Below are 13,304 nucleotides of genomic sequence, written 5' to 3' on the forward strand. Positions count from 1 at the left end.
TTGTAGCTGCATCAGCCCTGATGTGGTGTGCTGCATGCAATGTAACTCATTTTCATTCTTTTATACCTTATTGTTCTTATTGACCACAGACAGCCACATTGTGGCCATATTTTAATGTGTTTCATTTTTCAAAAACTGTTCAGGCAGTTTTTTTTTAGTATTTCATCTCAAAAAGATTATCTGATGGCATGCATGTGAACATTTGATTTTTGCATAAGTTTGGTTTGCTTCTTTAAAACTAATTTGTCTCTGTAGTGTACTGAATCTTTCAGGTGGGATAAACTCAGTATTGAGAATGCCTTACCTCCAGGATGTGATTGGCTGCATAAACCGTTGCAGAGCAACTGATGGTAGCAGTGGACCTGGATTTTTGAGCACTTTAGTGAATTTCTGCTCTCGTGCAGTCACACCAACTAGCCTTTTGAAGCTCCATTGTCACCATGGTGTCTTGCATTTAGTATCGATGTAAGGCCCCGTTGACATTTCATAACTGTGCAATGTTAGGAAACCATATTTTGATCTATTAATAATAGTAGTTTTGGCTTCTTTGCGTTTTGGTGCCCATTTTTGTTTTTTATGCTGCTCGTATGGTCAAAAGCAACTGGTGTGAGAAAGCGGCACATTATCACATGGAAGTCATGGTGCAAGTTAAGGCTGCGGTGATAACAATGTGCAAACTCTTCACCATGTGGGCTTTAACCTGCAAAAATAAGGAGCCCAGTAGCAGTAAAAGGATAGGCTTGTTTCGCAGTCATTGAATTTAGTAACCCAACTTAAACCCAAGCACTATAATGTGTGTCGTCATACTCTTTGCTGCAGTGGATGGATATGACGACAGCTCAAACAACCTTCCACAAGTATCCTGGCAGTCAAATAATGGGATGCTGTAGCAAGTCGTGCTCTGAAACAAAGTGGTCATTTTCACCCAGCCAAAAAAGACTGGGCAAGGACAATCATAAGAGATTTCAAAAGCTCTGATCTTAATATAGTCGGATACAACTTTCCCCGTCAAAGGACCGCCTTCCAACCAATGGCGTCAGCTTGTTCTCCTGACCCTGCTAGCGAGGCAATGCAGGGAGCGGCGCCACAATCCTGGAGGATAGAGGGAAGGGATTATCGCCTGTTATCTACCACTCCCTGCTTTATCACACTTGCAGGGTCATGAGAATCGGCAGGTGCCATTAGCTGGAAGGGGATCCTTTGACGGGGGAAAAACTTTCCCTGCATTCGTAAGTGGTATCCGACTATAGTACTGTCCTCTTTTGTACTGCAAAGTTTGCCACACAATGCGTATAGTCGCCCATGTTTAAATCTTGCTGGAGCAGAAGCTTGAAAACATTGCATGCCTACAATAGAGCCCTTGCGAGACAAACGTGTCTTGTATATGCCCTTCTTATGTCCAGAGGGCACTCGGTGGCGAGGAGCGCATTCTTCTGGCCTGCAGTGCTCATAGAGGCTGTGGCTACCTTGACAAGGGCATCCTCAGCCTCGAGATGTGAGTGCGTGGACCGTAGGTCACCTCCTCGCCGGGAGAGGCTGATAGCCTCACTGGGCGACAGTCACAGCGAGCAGGCTTTTACCGTCTGTCCATGATGTTGTGTCTGCATGTCAGTTGCAGCGAGAAAAGGGGCACAAAGGAAGCCCTCATTTGCTCTCAGTCTTGCATAGAGGAAAAGCTAGGGCTACGGTGAGGGTGGCACTAGTCTTGCTCGGTTACGTAATACACCTTACATTGCATGATGCTGCTTCACTGAAGGATATGCACCACCTACAGCCATCCCACACGATGCAGGTGTGTGTGGTTGGGAACCGCAAGTCTCGTTTCATGTCCCGTGCAGCATTCTCACGGGATGTGTGTGTGATGCCCCTTCTTTTTACGTAGAGATAGTTCACTCTAGTTTGTCTCAGATGAAGCTCCAAGTGTGTAGTAGCTGCCAGTAGAGTAAATAGGGGAGAAAGCATAAGAAAAATGCACCACCCAGTGTCGACATTGCTGAAAATTCCATGAAACTTCAGTGTTCCTCATCAAATGCTCCTCTAGCTATCCATCTTGCATAGTGAACTCAGCACAAGCAACTGGGCCTGAGGAACGTCATCGTAGCAGTTGTCGTCACTTTTATGCTAGCCTGCTCGAGAGCAAGTGCAAGTGTGGTCCTTCAGCCATAGCGCCATCGCTTTTACTTCTCTTAAGTGATGGCATTTCATCCGGGGCAGTTTGCAGTTGCTTATTTAGGTGTCTTGTAATTAACAAAAATGCTGGATTTCAGCTTGTATTTATTAGTGGAAAAATATTTCTACTCTCTTTGCTTTGCCATTTCTTTGAGGAAGAGAGCGATGGTTGGCTTGTCCCCTCATCTTGACCAATCGTGTACAAAGTGAATTTGTAGTTTTTTCAGGAAGTGTGCTGCAGGTAGCGGTGATGTCTTTGTTTCAGGTGAATTTAACGGCCTTCATGCAAATGATACGATAAGATGCACTTAATGATGTTTCACAGAACAGTTAGCTTGGAAACACCTTTTCAGCCATTTTTGTGCAATGAGATTTTGTCACCTGTAGTTTAGTATCTTTGTTTTCTTAATTTCGAATGCCATGTGAATCTTCGAGGCAGAAAGTTATTCTGCGAACTCTCATCTGTTTGCCTGAGAATTTCTGTTGTCTAGATGTTAGATTCTTACCCATAGCTGCAATTTGTAGATGCTTGTAAAGAAATACTTGTTTTGCTTCCGAAAACGGAAGAGGTATCTTTCTTGAGGCCTGGATGTATTATTTAGGGAGGAACATTTTCTTTTCTAAACAATCATCAACACCTGAAAGGGTTCATTGGGAGTCATCATTGAGGTGTGCTTTCAGCTTGCCAAGCCACCTTTGTCAAGTTGCCACAAGCTTGGTTAAGCCTGAGTCTCTTGGAACTTAACGAAGTGGCACCCGCACTTTGTAAGCTCAGGAAGCTTGGCGTTCCTCACGGGTGAGAGTTGTGTGCCAGTGCCACAGACTCACTGCAGGCTCAGGTAGCGTGCTTCTTCTGGCCACCACTGCTTTTCGAAGCACTCGCTGTGCCAGGGGTGCCGTGCAGCGAAATGTGTTCTTAGTTTCCTGAGTCAGTCTCAGCACTGGCTGGTTGCATAGGCAAAAATTTAAATCTCTCTCTCTTGATCCAGGATCGTAGTGCAGGCAGAGCACTCCTTGTGACTGGACCTCATCGTCTCTCACAAACATTCAATGTGCATGGAAGAGGAAGGCTGCCAGCCTCTTCTCTGCTACCATCTGTGCTGTTCCTCTTTCCAGTGTCTTCACTGTACATCGTGCAAGCTGCTTGCTGTAGCTGTCGCTGTGATGAACAGGTGTAGTGCACCCGTGGTTCCCCTGGCCAGTAAGTGCCCGCACTTGTGTGGGGGAACTGTGTGGTTCGGCCGACACAGCAGCTGACTGGATGCGGTTGCTGTCTGCACAGAGAAGGCAACACAGAAGCAGGACCTGCTGGGAATTTTTCTTGTTTTCAAGCGGTGATGGGCGCCACTTTGTATGCAGCGTACCTCAAGCTGGGCTCAGTTGTACATTTACTTATTTATTTATTCCAGGTATCTAAACACCCCGAAGTGAATCAAATCAACAAACAGCATAGAAAGAATTCAGCGCAGCAATGCAAAACATAACGAGAAAAAAGTTTTAACACTAGTAGCATATATAGATTAAGGGAAAACGTGGGTCTTGAAATTAACATTTTCATTACTAAAGATGCAATGAAATTAGGTGTGTATGTGTGTTTCTTCTTCCTGTTTTCAAAAATATTTGTTCCAGTATATCTCAGTTAATTTCCATGCAATAGGAAAATAACTGATGCCTAATTAGTTGAATTGTTATGGGTCGTTAGGACAATTTGTGCATTTTTTCGTTTCGATTGAAATGGGGCTGTAGCCAAAGGCCCTCCATCTGGAGCTGTGCTGATTGTGCTGATCGTATTTTTGTACAAGTAGAACATCATTTAAAAATGTTAAATTTTGTCCAAGCTCCATAATTGTGAAGTATAATTAGGTGACATTATGATTCACAAAACTTGAAATGCCTGAGTCAGCCTTGAAATAAAAACAGCGTACCTCCACAGTGTTTATGAATTCAGTGATGGTATAAGAATAATTGGGATTGCGCCAGGAAAACTGAATAGAAATTTCCAGCAAGCCTAGTTAAGCTAAGAAAAAAACACGAAGCTGAGAATATCGCACTTGAGATGCGCATGCCAGCTGTTCAGAGGCCGTTGTAGAGGCCTCAAAAAACAGCGGAATGCGGACGTTTAAAAAATATTTCCCAGTAGTATTGGTGAAGGGGACAGCTTTGAAACATAACCAGAATGGAGGCCATCGGGGACGCAGTCGTGTGAACGGATGGGAAGTCCTGCCACATTTTGCCCTAAAATTGCAATTTACGGCCTTCGTAGGCACCAAATAAATAGATATATTAGTAGTTAGACGACGAATTTAGACTTTGAAAGTTTTTAGACTGCAACTTTAGTGTTTGCTGATCCCGCGAATGAGCCATTTCTGCAAAATCGAAATTTTTTCATTTTTGATCATTTCAAGACTTCTTTCTCCCCTTCAGTGCAGCTGTCTAACTGAGGACCTAAATTTCGTAAAAAAAAGGTTAACACACTCTTAGTACAGACTACACATTTCTGTATACAATTGAAATCCACAACCAACATCCACAAGAGTAAATATCAGAGTATAATACATTTTTAAAGCAGCCCGGAAGTTCCCACTGTCAAATATTTCATTAAGCAATATAGATTCCAATTATTAATCGTGTTCGGAAAAAGTGAGTATTTAAATGTATTAATCCTATAGTTATACTTGCAAATTTTCATGGCATTTTCCCTTCTACTTGAAGCATAGTGAGGCTTCTTTATTATTGTAAATATTGTGCAAGAATTTTATTTATTTTATTCAGTTACCTTAAAGGCCCGTGTGGGCATTACAAAGGGGGGGGGGTACAATAAAAGTTTAGAATACGGAAAAAATACACAAACAGGCGAGTGCACACAAAATTCGAACATGAAGCAAACAGGTAGATATATGCGGCTCATACAACATTCACAGCCCCAGGAAGCACTTCAGATTGTCGGCAAATGGGACGTGGTCAGTGATGGACGCCACGTTTTCCGGGAACTGATTCCAGTTGCGAATGGCAACAAGAAGCGGTGACTGAAAAAACAGATTTGTGCGGGCGAAAATGGGCTGTACTTTGTGTTGGTGATCCAGTCCCGGAAATACTTGGTTAGCTGGTACTACGTGTAGCGCAGAAAATGGTGAATGACTATGGTAAAGTTTGTGAAAGAAGGACATGAGCTGAAGCAACCTGCGTTTCTCGAGCAGAGATAAGTTAAGAGACTTTTTCATTTCAGATACGCTTGCTGTGCGTGAGTAGATCTTTAAGATGAACCGGGCAGCTTTGTTTTGAAGAGATTCAACTTTATTTATTAGATAGGTCTGATGTGGATTCCATATAAGCGACGCGTATTCGAGTTTTGAGCGGATTAATGCAGTGTATGCCGTAAGTTTTGTAGACGAGTTGGCCAGATGCAAGTTGCGCCTAATGAAGCCAAGCGCTTTGGATGCCTTGCTGAGCGTCATATCTATATGAAGGTTCCATGACAGATTGGATGATAAATGAACGCCTAAATACTTTATGTTGGACACTGATTCCAGCTGGGCATCGTTTATACTATAAGTATAGGACTCCGGCTTGATCGTCGTGAATGTGATGGCTTTCGTTTTTGACACAATAATCTCCATTTGCCAGTCTCTGCACCAATTACCGAGATTTATGAGGTCCCCTTGTAAACAATAAGCATCCGTAGGGTTATTGATTTGTCTATATACCACGCAATCATCTGCAAATAAACGGACTGTAGAGCACAGGTTATTACTGATGTCATTTATGTAGACTAAAAGCAATATTGGTCCGAGCACAGAACCCTGTGGCACTCCAGATTTCACGGAGGCAAGTGGAGATGAATGGTCATTAACGAAAACGGACTGGGTGCGGTTTGATAGAAAATTAGATATCCATTTGACAACCTTCGTGTTTATATTTAAGCATGCAAGTTTTCTAATGAGGCGCTGATGTGGAACCTTATCAAAGGCCTTTCTGAAGTCGATAAATATCGCATCTATTTGGCACAAAGAGTGAACGGCATGATGAACATCGGTAATTAATTCAAATAGCTGCGTTTCGCAAGATTTACCGCGCAAAAATCCATGCTGGTTAACGAAGAAAAAGTCTTGTCGGTCGAGGTAATTCATAATAGCTGATGAAAAAATGTGTTCCAGTAATTTGCAACATGTGTTAGTTAATGATATATGCCTATAGTTTGTGGGATTTAATGGGTCACCAGACTTGAAAATAGGGATGACGCGAGCAACGTTCCAATCGCTTGGGACACATCCTGTATCGAGAGATTGTTGGAAGATAGATGCAAGAACAGAACAAATTCCAGGTTTAGCTATGTTAAGTAACTTGGGGCATATGCCGTCGGGTCCAGGTGCCGCGTTTGTTGGAAGGCGATCAATGGCGGATGATATACCTTCAGGAGTGACAGTTATGTCAGGCATGCAGGAATCCAGGGTCGGAAAATGAAGATCAGTTGCTATCGGAGTCTCATCAGTAAATACAGAGCAAAAGAAGTCATTAAAATGCGCTGCGACCTCGGCCGAAGAAATAAGTTCCCCTTCGTCTGCTAAAGATATTGATGCTTGTGTTGAGTAGTTGGGATTAATAATTTTCCAAAATTTTCTTGTGTTGGTTTGAAGCATGTTTGAAATGTCCGTATTGTAAAACTTGTCCTTGGCAGCTGCAATTTCGGATTGGCATGACCTCTCATGCTCGCGGTAAAGCTCCCAATCGCTCACTGAGCCCGACCGTTTCGCCTTTGAGTATAGTCGTTTCTTTTTGCCTATACTGCGCTTTACTTGATTTCTGAACCAGAGGCCTTGTGTCGACTCGGTAATAGCGATTTTTGGTACATATGTTTCCTTTAGCGAAATCAGTTTGTCGCGAAAAAGTTTCCAGTTCTTATTTGCATTGTGAAGACTAAATGTACGCATGAACTCGATCGAAAAGGATGCCAGGTCACCGATCAGCGCGTCAGTGTTTGCTGTTGAGTAGTCAAATATCAGTTTCTTCTTGCTTTCTGCTTTTTTCTTGGCTATTGTAAATTCGCAGTGTAGCATGTTATGGTCACTTACACCGTCTAGTACATTCACTGACGTATACTCTGGTTCTGTGGTCAATACAAGATCTAAGAGCGAACCACCGCGTGTAGGATAAGAAACAATTTGATGCAAGCTGAACAAGGAAAGGATGTCTAGAAAATTCTGGCATTCGCCTTTCCTTGTGCCGCACAGGGGCCTCCCATTGCGCCAGTCAATATTTGGATAGTTGAAATCGCCGGCTAGGAATATTGGTGACAGCGGAAATTTATTTTGTACAATGTTTAAGGATTCAAATATATATTCGGTAAATTCTTGCAGTGAATCAGGCGGGCGATAGCAGACCCCGACGGCACAAGTTACAGCAGGTGATAGACGTAGTGCTACCCACCAAATCTCGAGGCAAGAATCTGTAGGAATGACATGCGCTTGCAAGTTCTTTTTCACGGCGATTAGCACCCCGCCACCACGTGACAAGACTCGATCTTTCCGGAATATCGAGAAATGGCTTGACAAAGATAGCTCAGAATCAGCAATGTCAGCGGATAACCAAGTTTCCGTGCCGAGCACAAGGTCTGCCGAGCATGATTCTACATAAGAACAAAGATGATCTTGCTTGTGAAATAAGCTACGAAAGTTTGATATTAAAATTGACAAAGAAGATCTCCGGTGTGCACCTTTCAGTCACTCATTTTCGGTAGGCTTATTGCCCTTAGGAAGAGCTACTACCTCGCTAGTAACGCTGTCGAAGCAGTACATCGTGTTGTTGAGGAGGAGCTTATCGTACAGAAGCTTGTATTTTTCTTCAGGCTGCCGCTTAGCCCGAGCAAAGTCTCTCAGCTTCTTCCTAATGAATTGCATTCTGGGCGAGAAGTCCTCCCCAATCCACACACGTGGCGATTCAACATCTTTCAGCTTGGATGCATTCTTCAGTATGTTGCTTTTATCCTTGAAATTTAGAAATTTAACGATAATGGGACGAACGTAGTCGGATTTTTCTTCCCCTAATCTGTGTGCACGCTCTATTTCGCCTGCAGAAATTCCCAAGTGTTTGGACACAAATTCGGTGACACATTTTTCTGTATCTTTCCATGTTTCTGATGGGTTCTCAGGTATGCCTTTGAAAAGTAGGTTATTTCGACGCATTCTGTTATTCAGGTCGTCAACAACTCGGCTTGATTGTTCCATCTGTTTTAATTCTATGGTTTTGAGTTGACCCTGAGATTCTTTTAACATCACACCAAGGTTATTGACTTCCATGCAAGCATTGCTGACAGTATCAGAGCTGTCTTCTAATTAGAAAGGCGCCGTTTGATTTCCGTAACACTCGAGTGAACATCTTTCAATTTTCCTAAAATGTCATTGTGAAACTTTTCATTGGACGATGCTATTTCTTGGATAATAGTTAGAACTAGGGCTACCTTATCAGGGCCCGGATTTGTTTCAACATCTCCTGCGGTTAACAACAGGTAGGCTAGACAAAAAAGAACCGGAGTTAGACGGCCGCCCAAGCATAGGTAGACAGTAACGTTTCCAGGCCGAAGCCAGACAGGAGAGCACGTTTCAGTCACTCTACAGCGTGCAACAAAAACGCCTATTCGAGCGCGGTAGGTACAAATGTCGACTCCCATCAGTTGACAGCTAACAGTACACAGGTATACACTTCAGTTGGGATTTGCAGCCAAAGATAGTCGAATATACACTTTTCTTTACAGATTCACACTCACCTAAAAGGCGAAAATATTGCCGTGCATTAGAAGCGATTCCAAGGCCACAAATCCCGCTTTGTGGTTGATGGTCAGTCTTCTTATAGCCGGGCGGTGCGTTGCGGGCGGTGACGGAAGTAGTTGCGCTATCCAGGTGCGCAGTCCAGATGATGGCTCGTGGCGATCGTAGCAAGTGATAGGTCTGCCGTATGGGACAGGCAGAATGGTGGTTCACGTCGACGCAGGGCAGCAGATCCTCCGTCAGCTAAAAGGCGAAAATATTGCCGTGCATTAGAAGCGATTCCAAGGCCACAAATCCCCTCTTTCCGGTGGTGGGATAGCAGTTTCCACCGATTGTTGAGTTGCACTAAGTTGGTCATAGCAGATTCTGTTGGTCTTCCAGGGTGGTTCCTGCAACTTCACATGACGGCTTTGACAAGGAGAGGCACGTTTAAATTGTTTTTGAAAGCAGTGCACATCATTTAGTGTGTGATCGTGGCTCTCATGCAGCATCCTTTATTTGCTGGAAAAGCACATATTCAGGGTATTATTGGATGGCCATCAAAACCCCTGTGGCAATGCAATAGGATCCCGCTGTGGGAAATTCCAAGAGATTTGTAATTGTCTGTGTAAGCATTGTGTTTGTCGAATAAAATGCCTATTAGTTTTATTGGATTTGCTACCAGAAGAAGAATCTGTACCTACCAATTGGTTGTATACAATGATATCAATTTGCCTGTTAATTATTCATCAGACTCTTATGTGATCTGTATTGTGTGAAATATACCTGCAGATTTAGAGCTCCTGGTTTTATAGATATTTTAGAAAAAGCTCGTACGTCCACTCTAACTCGTAGCATGTTTCATGTGACAAGGGCCGCTAGACCGAATGTCCTATCTGTCTGCCTCATATAGAGCTTGTGCAGTTTTCTTGTCATTGTATTCCCCATGTGAGTCACGTTATGGGTGGAGATGTAATCATACCAGCGTGCACATTGTGGGAATCCTGGCTTTCTGCCGTTGCCTTTGCGCGGCTGTGCCGGCTTCCCGCGTTTTTTCTCCTCTTTCCCTTGCTCCCGCCTCAGGCGGTGGAGAGGCGGCTAGGTGACTAAGCACTGTCATTTGGCCAAAGCTCCGCGCCGGCTCCCAAACGGCCTTTGCCATTGGTGCCTTTTGGCGGTATTTCGGGACCCGCTTTGGCGGCCGCGCACCGCGCGACCGTCCGAGCGGGGCCCCAGAGAGAGATCCCTCCGAGACAGCGTAAGGTGCGTACGCTACTGTTAGTCCGTGCCGGCCTTTGCCGTTCGGACCAGCGCTTACTCGAGCTCGCCCGCACGTGTCCTCTGACCTGCAGCGGCTCGAACCTGTCCAGCGGGGTCCAGCGACCTCCGACAGGCGTACCTTGCGTTTATTGCCCACTCTCTCTCGCAACCGGCCCAACGGTCGACACGAGAGGGAGATCACAGCACTGCCGCGGGAACATTGTCCTGCAGCGGCGTGCTAGCGGCGCGCATTGCTCGAGTCGCTTCGTGCGCGCAGCGGAGCCTTGCTCCTCGCTCGCCCCTGGGACGGGGTGACGATTGAGTGTGTGTGTACTGCTGAAGGACGACGTGAATAAACGTCTCCTTTGTGAACTTGGAGGCCTATTTCTTTGCGGCGAATCGCTCTCCTCCCAGCGGAGGTTGAGTGCACTGCATCGGTGTCCCAGTGTGTGTGTGGTGACGGCTGATCGGGGCCCTTGGCTCGCGCGAAGCTCGAACCAGCGGTGGGTGGTGGCCTGTGTCCACGTAGAAACCCACAACATTTATCTCTTTTTCTCCAAGTAGTGGAGCAACACACTCTAGCACAGGAGCTACTGCAGCTGCTTTGTTGTTTAGGTGCTTATGGCAGCCTTGCATTAGCAGAAAACATGGGGTAAATGTGTCCATTCGTACTGAGTTTAACACTTATGCACAGCTGCAAGGTTAATTTGGATGACTTTTCTCATGGACAGTTTGCCACTGGGGCCTGTGGGGAAGCCATTCTGAGGTGGTGTCTAAGCATAAGTGAAGGTTATGAGTTTGAGGAAGACTATCTTGATGTTCAGGCAATGAACGACAATCTCATAGCTATCGTGACGGAGTCCACTGTAAAAGTAGGCGGTGGAATGGTTCGACAGGATACCGGCAAGCTATCTCGGGAGACGAAAAATCTGATTAAGTAACGCCAAGCATATAACCGTGCAGCCGACGTAAGGAAGTTTAACAAGGGGAAAATTGAGCATGCTCTAAAGAACGAAGGTAGCTTAAAAGCAATGAGAGAGGAAACCAGGCATAGGTAAAAACCAGATGTATGCACTAAGAGACTTAGAGGGAAATATTATTAGCTGTATGGATTAGACAGTTAAGGTAGCTGAAGAGTTCTACACAAATCTATGCAATAGCCAAAGTAATCGGAACGTTAATGAGAGAGGCAGTAGAGCACAGCAGTGGGACATCCTGCCAGTAGCGAAAGAGGAAGCAAAGAAAGCCTCAGGAGCAGTGCAGAAGGAGAAAGCAGCTGGTCAGGGTCAGGTAGGAGCAGATCTCTTGAAGGATGGGGGGGAGATTGTGCTAGGAAAAGTAGCCACTCTGTATACGCAATGCCTTATGACCTGGAGCGCACCAGAAGCTCGGAAGAATGGTAACATCGTGTTCAGGAAAGTAAAAACACTGCTAAATTCTACACAAACCACACAGAAAGACGGACAGGACGGGCGCTGACGTCTTCACTTAAGCAAAGCAAGTTTAACCAATCATGCAACAGTCGCACCTGCCTCCATATTTCCGCCCTTAAAACTTTGCTGACTCGCCTTGCGTGTCCTAAAGAAGGTTTCACAAATCCAAAAAGGGCACTCACTTCCGCTGGTACAAGTCCTTTCTTGAGACTAAATGCGATGAATCTTGCTCTGCAGGTGGGAAAGGCGATGGCGCTCACGATCTTCAAAGGGTTGGGCTTAGCAGATGGTACACAAAAGAAAGGGCCCACTGTAGAAGAAAGTTCGGTTTGTGTAGAATTTAGCGCTGTTTTTACTTTCCTGAACACAATTTCACACCAACTAGCCCAGCAAAAGGTACTGTTAAATGGTAACATCATTTTAATCCAAAGAAAGGACACATCATGGACTTGAGAAATTACAACTCTCCTTACTGTCTGTTGCTTATAAGGTATTTACTAAGGCAATCGCAAATACAATCACTACAACCTTCGACTGCAATCAACCCAATGATCAGGCGGCCTTTCGTAAGGGGTACTTGAATCTGACCTCATTCACACTATCATATAATAGAGAAATGTGCAGAATATAACCGACCCCTATATATCATCATCAGCTTGACTACACCCACTGCAGGGCCTCTCCCATGTCTCTCCAATTAACCCTGTCCTTTGTCAGTTGCCGCCACTGTATCCCCGCAAACTTCTTAATCTCATCCGCCCACCTAACTTTCTGCCGTCCCCTGCTACGTTTGCTTTCTCTTGGAATCCATGGCGTAGAGGTAGAGCATCCGCCTCGCGTGCAAGAGGACCGGGGTTCGAATCCCGGTGCCACGCAATTCTCCACCGGATTAAAAAAAAAAAAACTCCGCGTGTCGATGGAATTGCATAACCAGGCTTGGAGTGCGGCCTGATTTCGGTGACCAGAACCGACAACGCACTTCCTCACCAGAACAGGATTTGGCCACCCTGGTGTAGTACTTGGCCACAACCTTCTATGAACAAACCAATTAACCCTATATATAGCGTTCATTGATAACGAGAGAGCATTTGAATCAGTGGAAACCTCATCTGTCATGCAGGCATTGCGGAATCAGAGTGTGGAAGATTGTTATGTGAAAATATTGGAAGATATTTATAACAATTGCACAGCTAGTATAGTTCTCCATAAAGTCAGCAAATAAAATTCCAGTAAGGAAAGGTGTCCGGCAGGGAGACACAATCTCGCCAATGCTATTGCCCGCCTGTTTACAGTAGGTGTTCCGAGGCCTGGCTTACGAACAATTCGGAATAATAGTCAGGGGAGAATACCTAGGTAATTTGTGATTTGCTGATGACACTGCCTTGCTTAGTCACTCAGGGGGGAACTGCAAAGCATATGATCAATGAATTAGACAGGGAGAGCAGAATGGTAGGTCTTAAAATTAACATAGAAAGTTATGTTCAATACTTGCAAGGGGTCAGCAGTGCACAGTTGGTAGCGAGGTGCTGGAAGTGGTAAGGGAATGCGTCTGCATAGGGCATGTAGTTATCACTGATTCGGATCATGAGTGGGAAGTAACTAGAACAAGAATGGGGTAGAGCGCGTTTGGCATGTTCTCTCACATCGTGTGTGGCAGTTTACCGATATCACTTAAGGGAAAAGTATACAACAGCTGTGTCTT

This window comes from Amblyomma mixtum, chromosome 10, assembly GCF_055824585.1.
Source record: "Amblyomma mixtum isolate Tamu chromosome 10, ASM5582458v1, whole genome shotgun sequence".
Lineage (NCBI taxonomy): Eukaryota > Metazoa > Arthropoda > Arachnida > Ixodida > Ixodidae > Amblyomma > Amblyomma mixtum.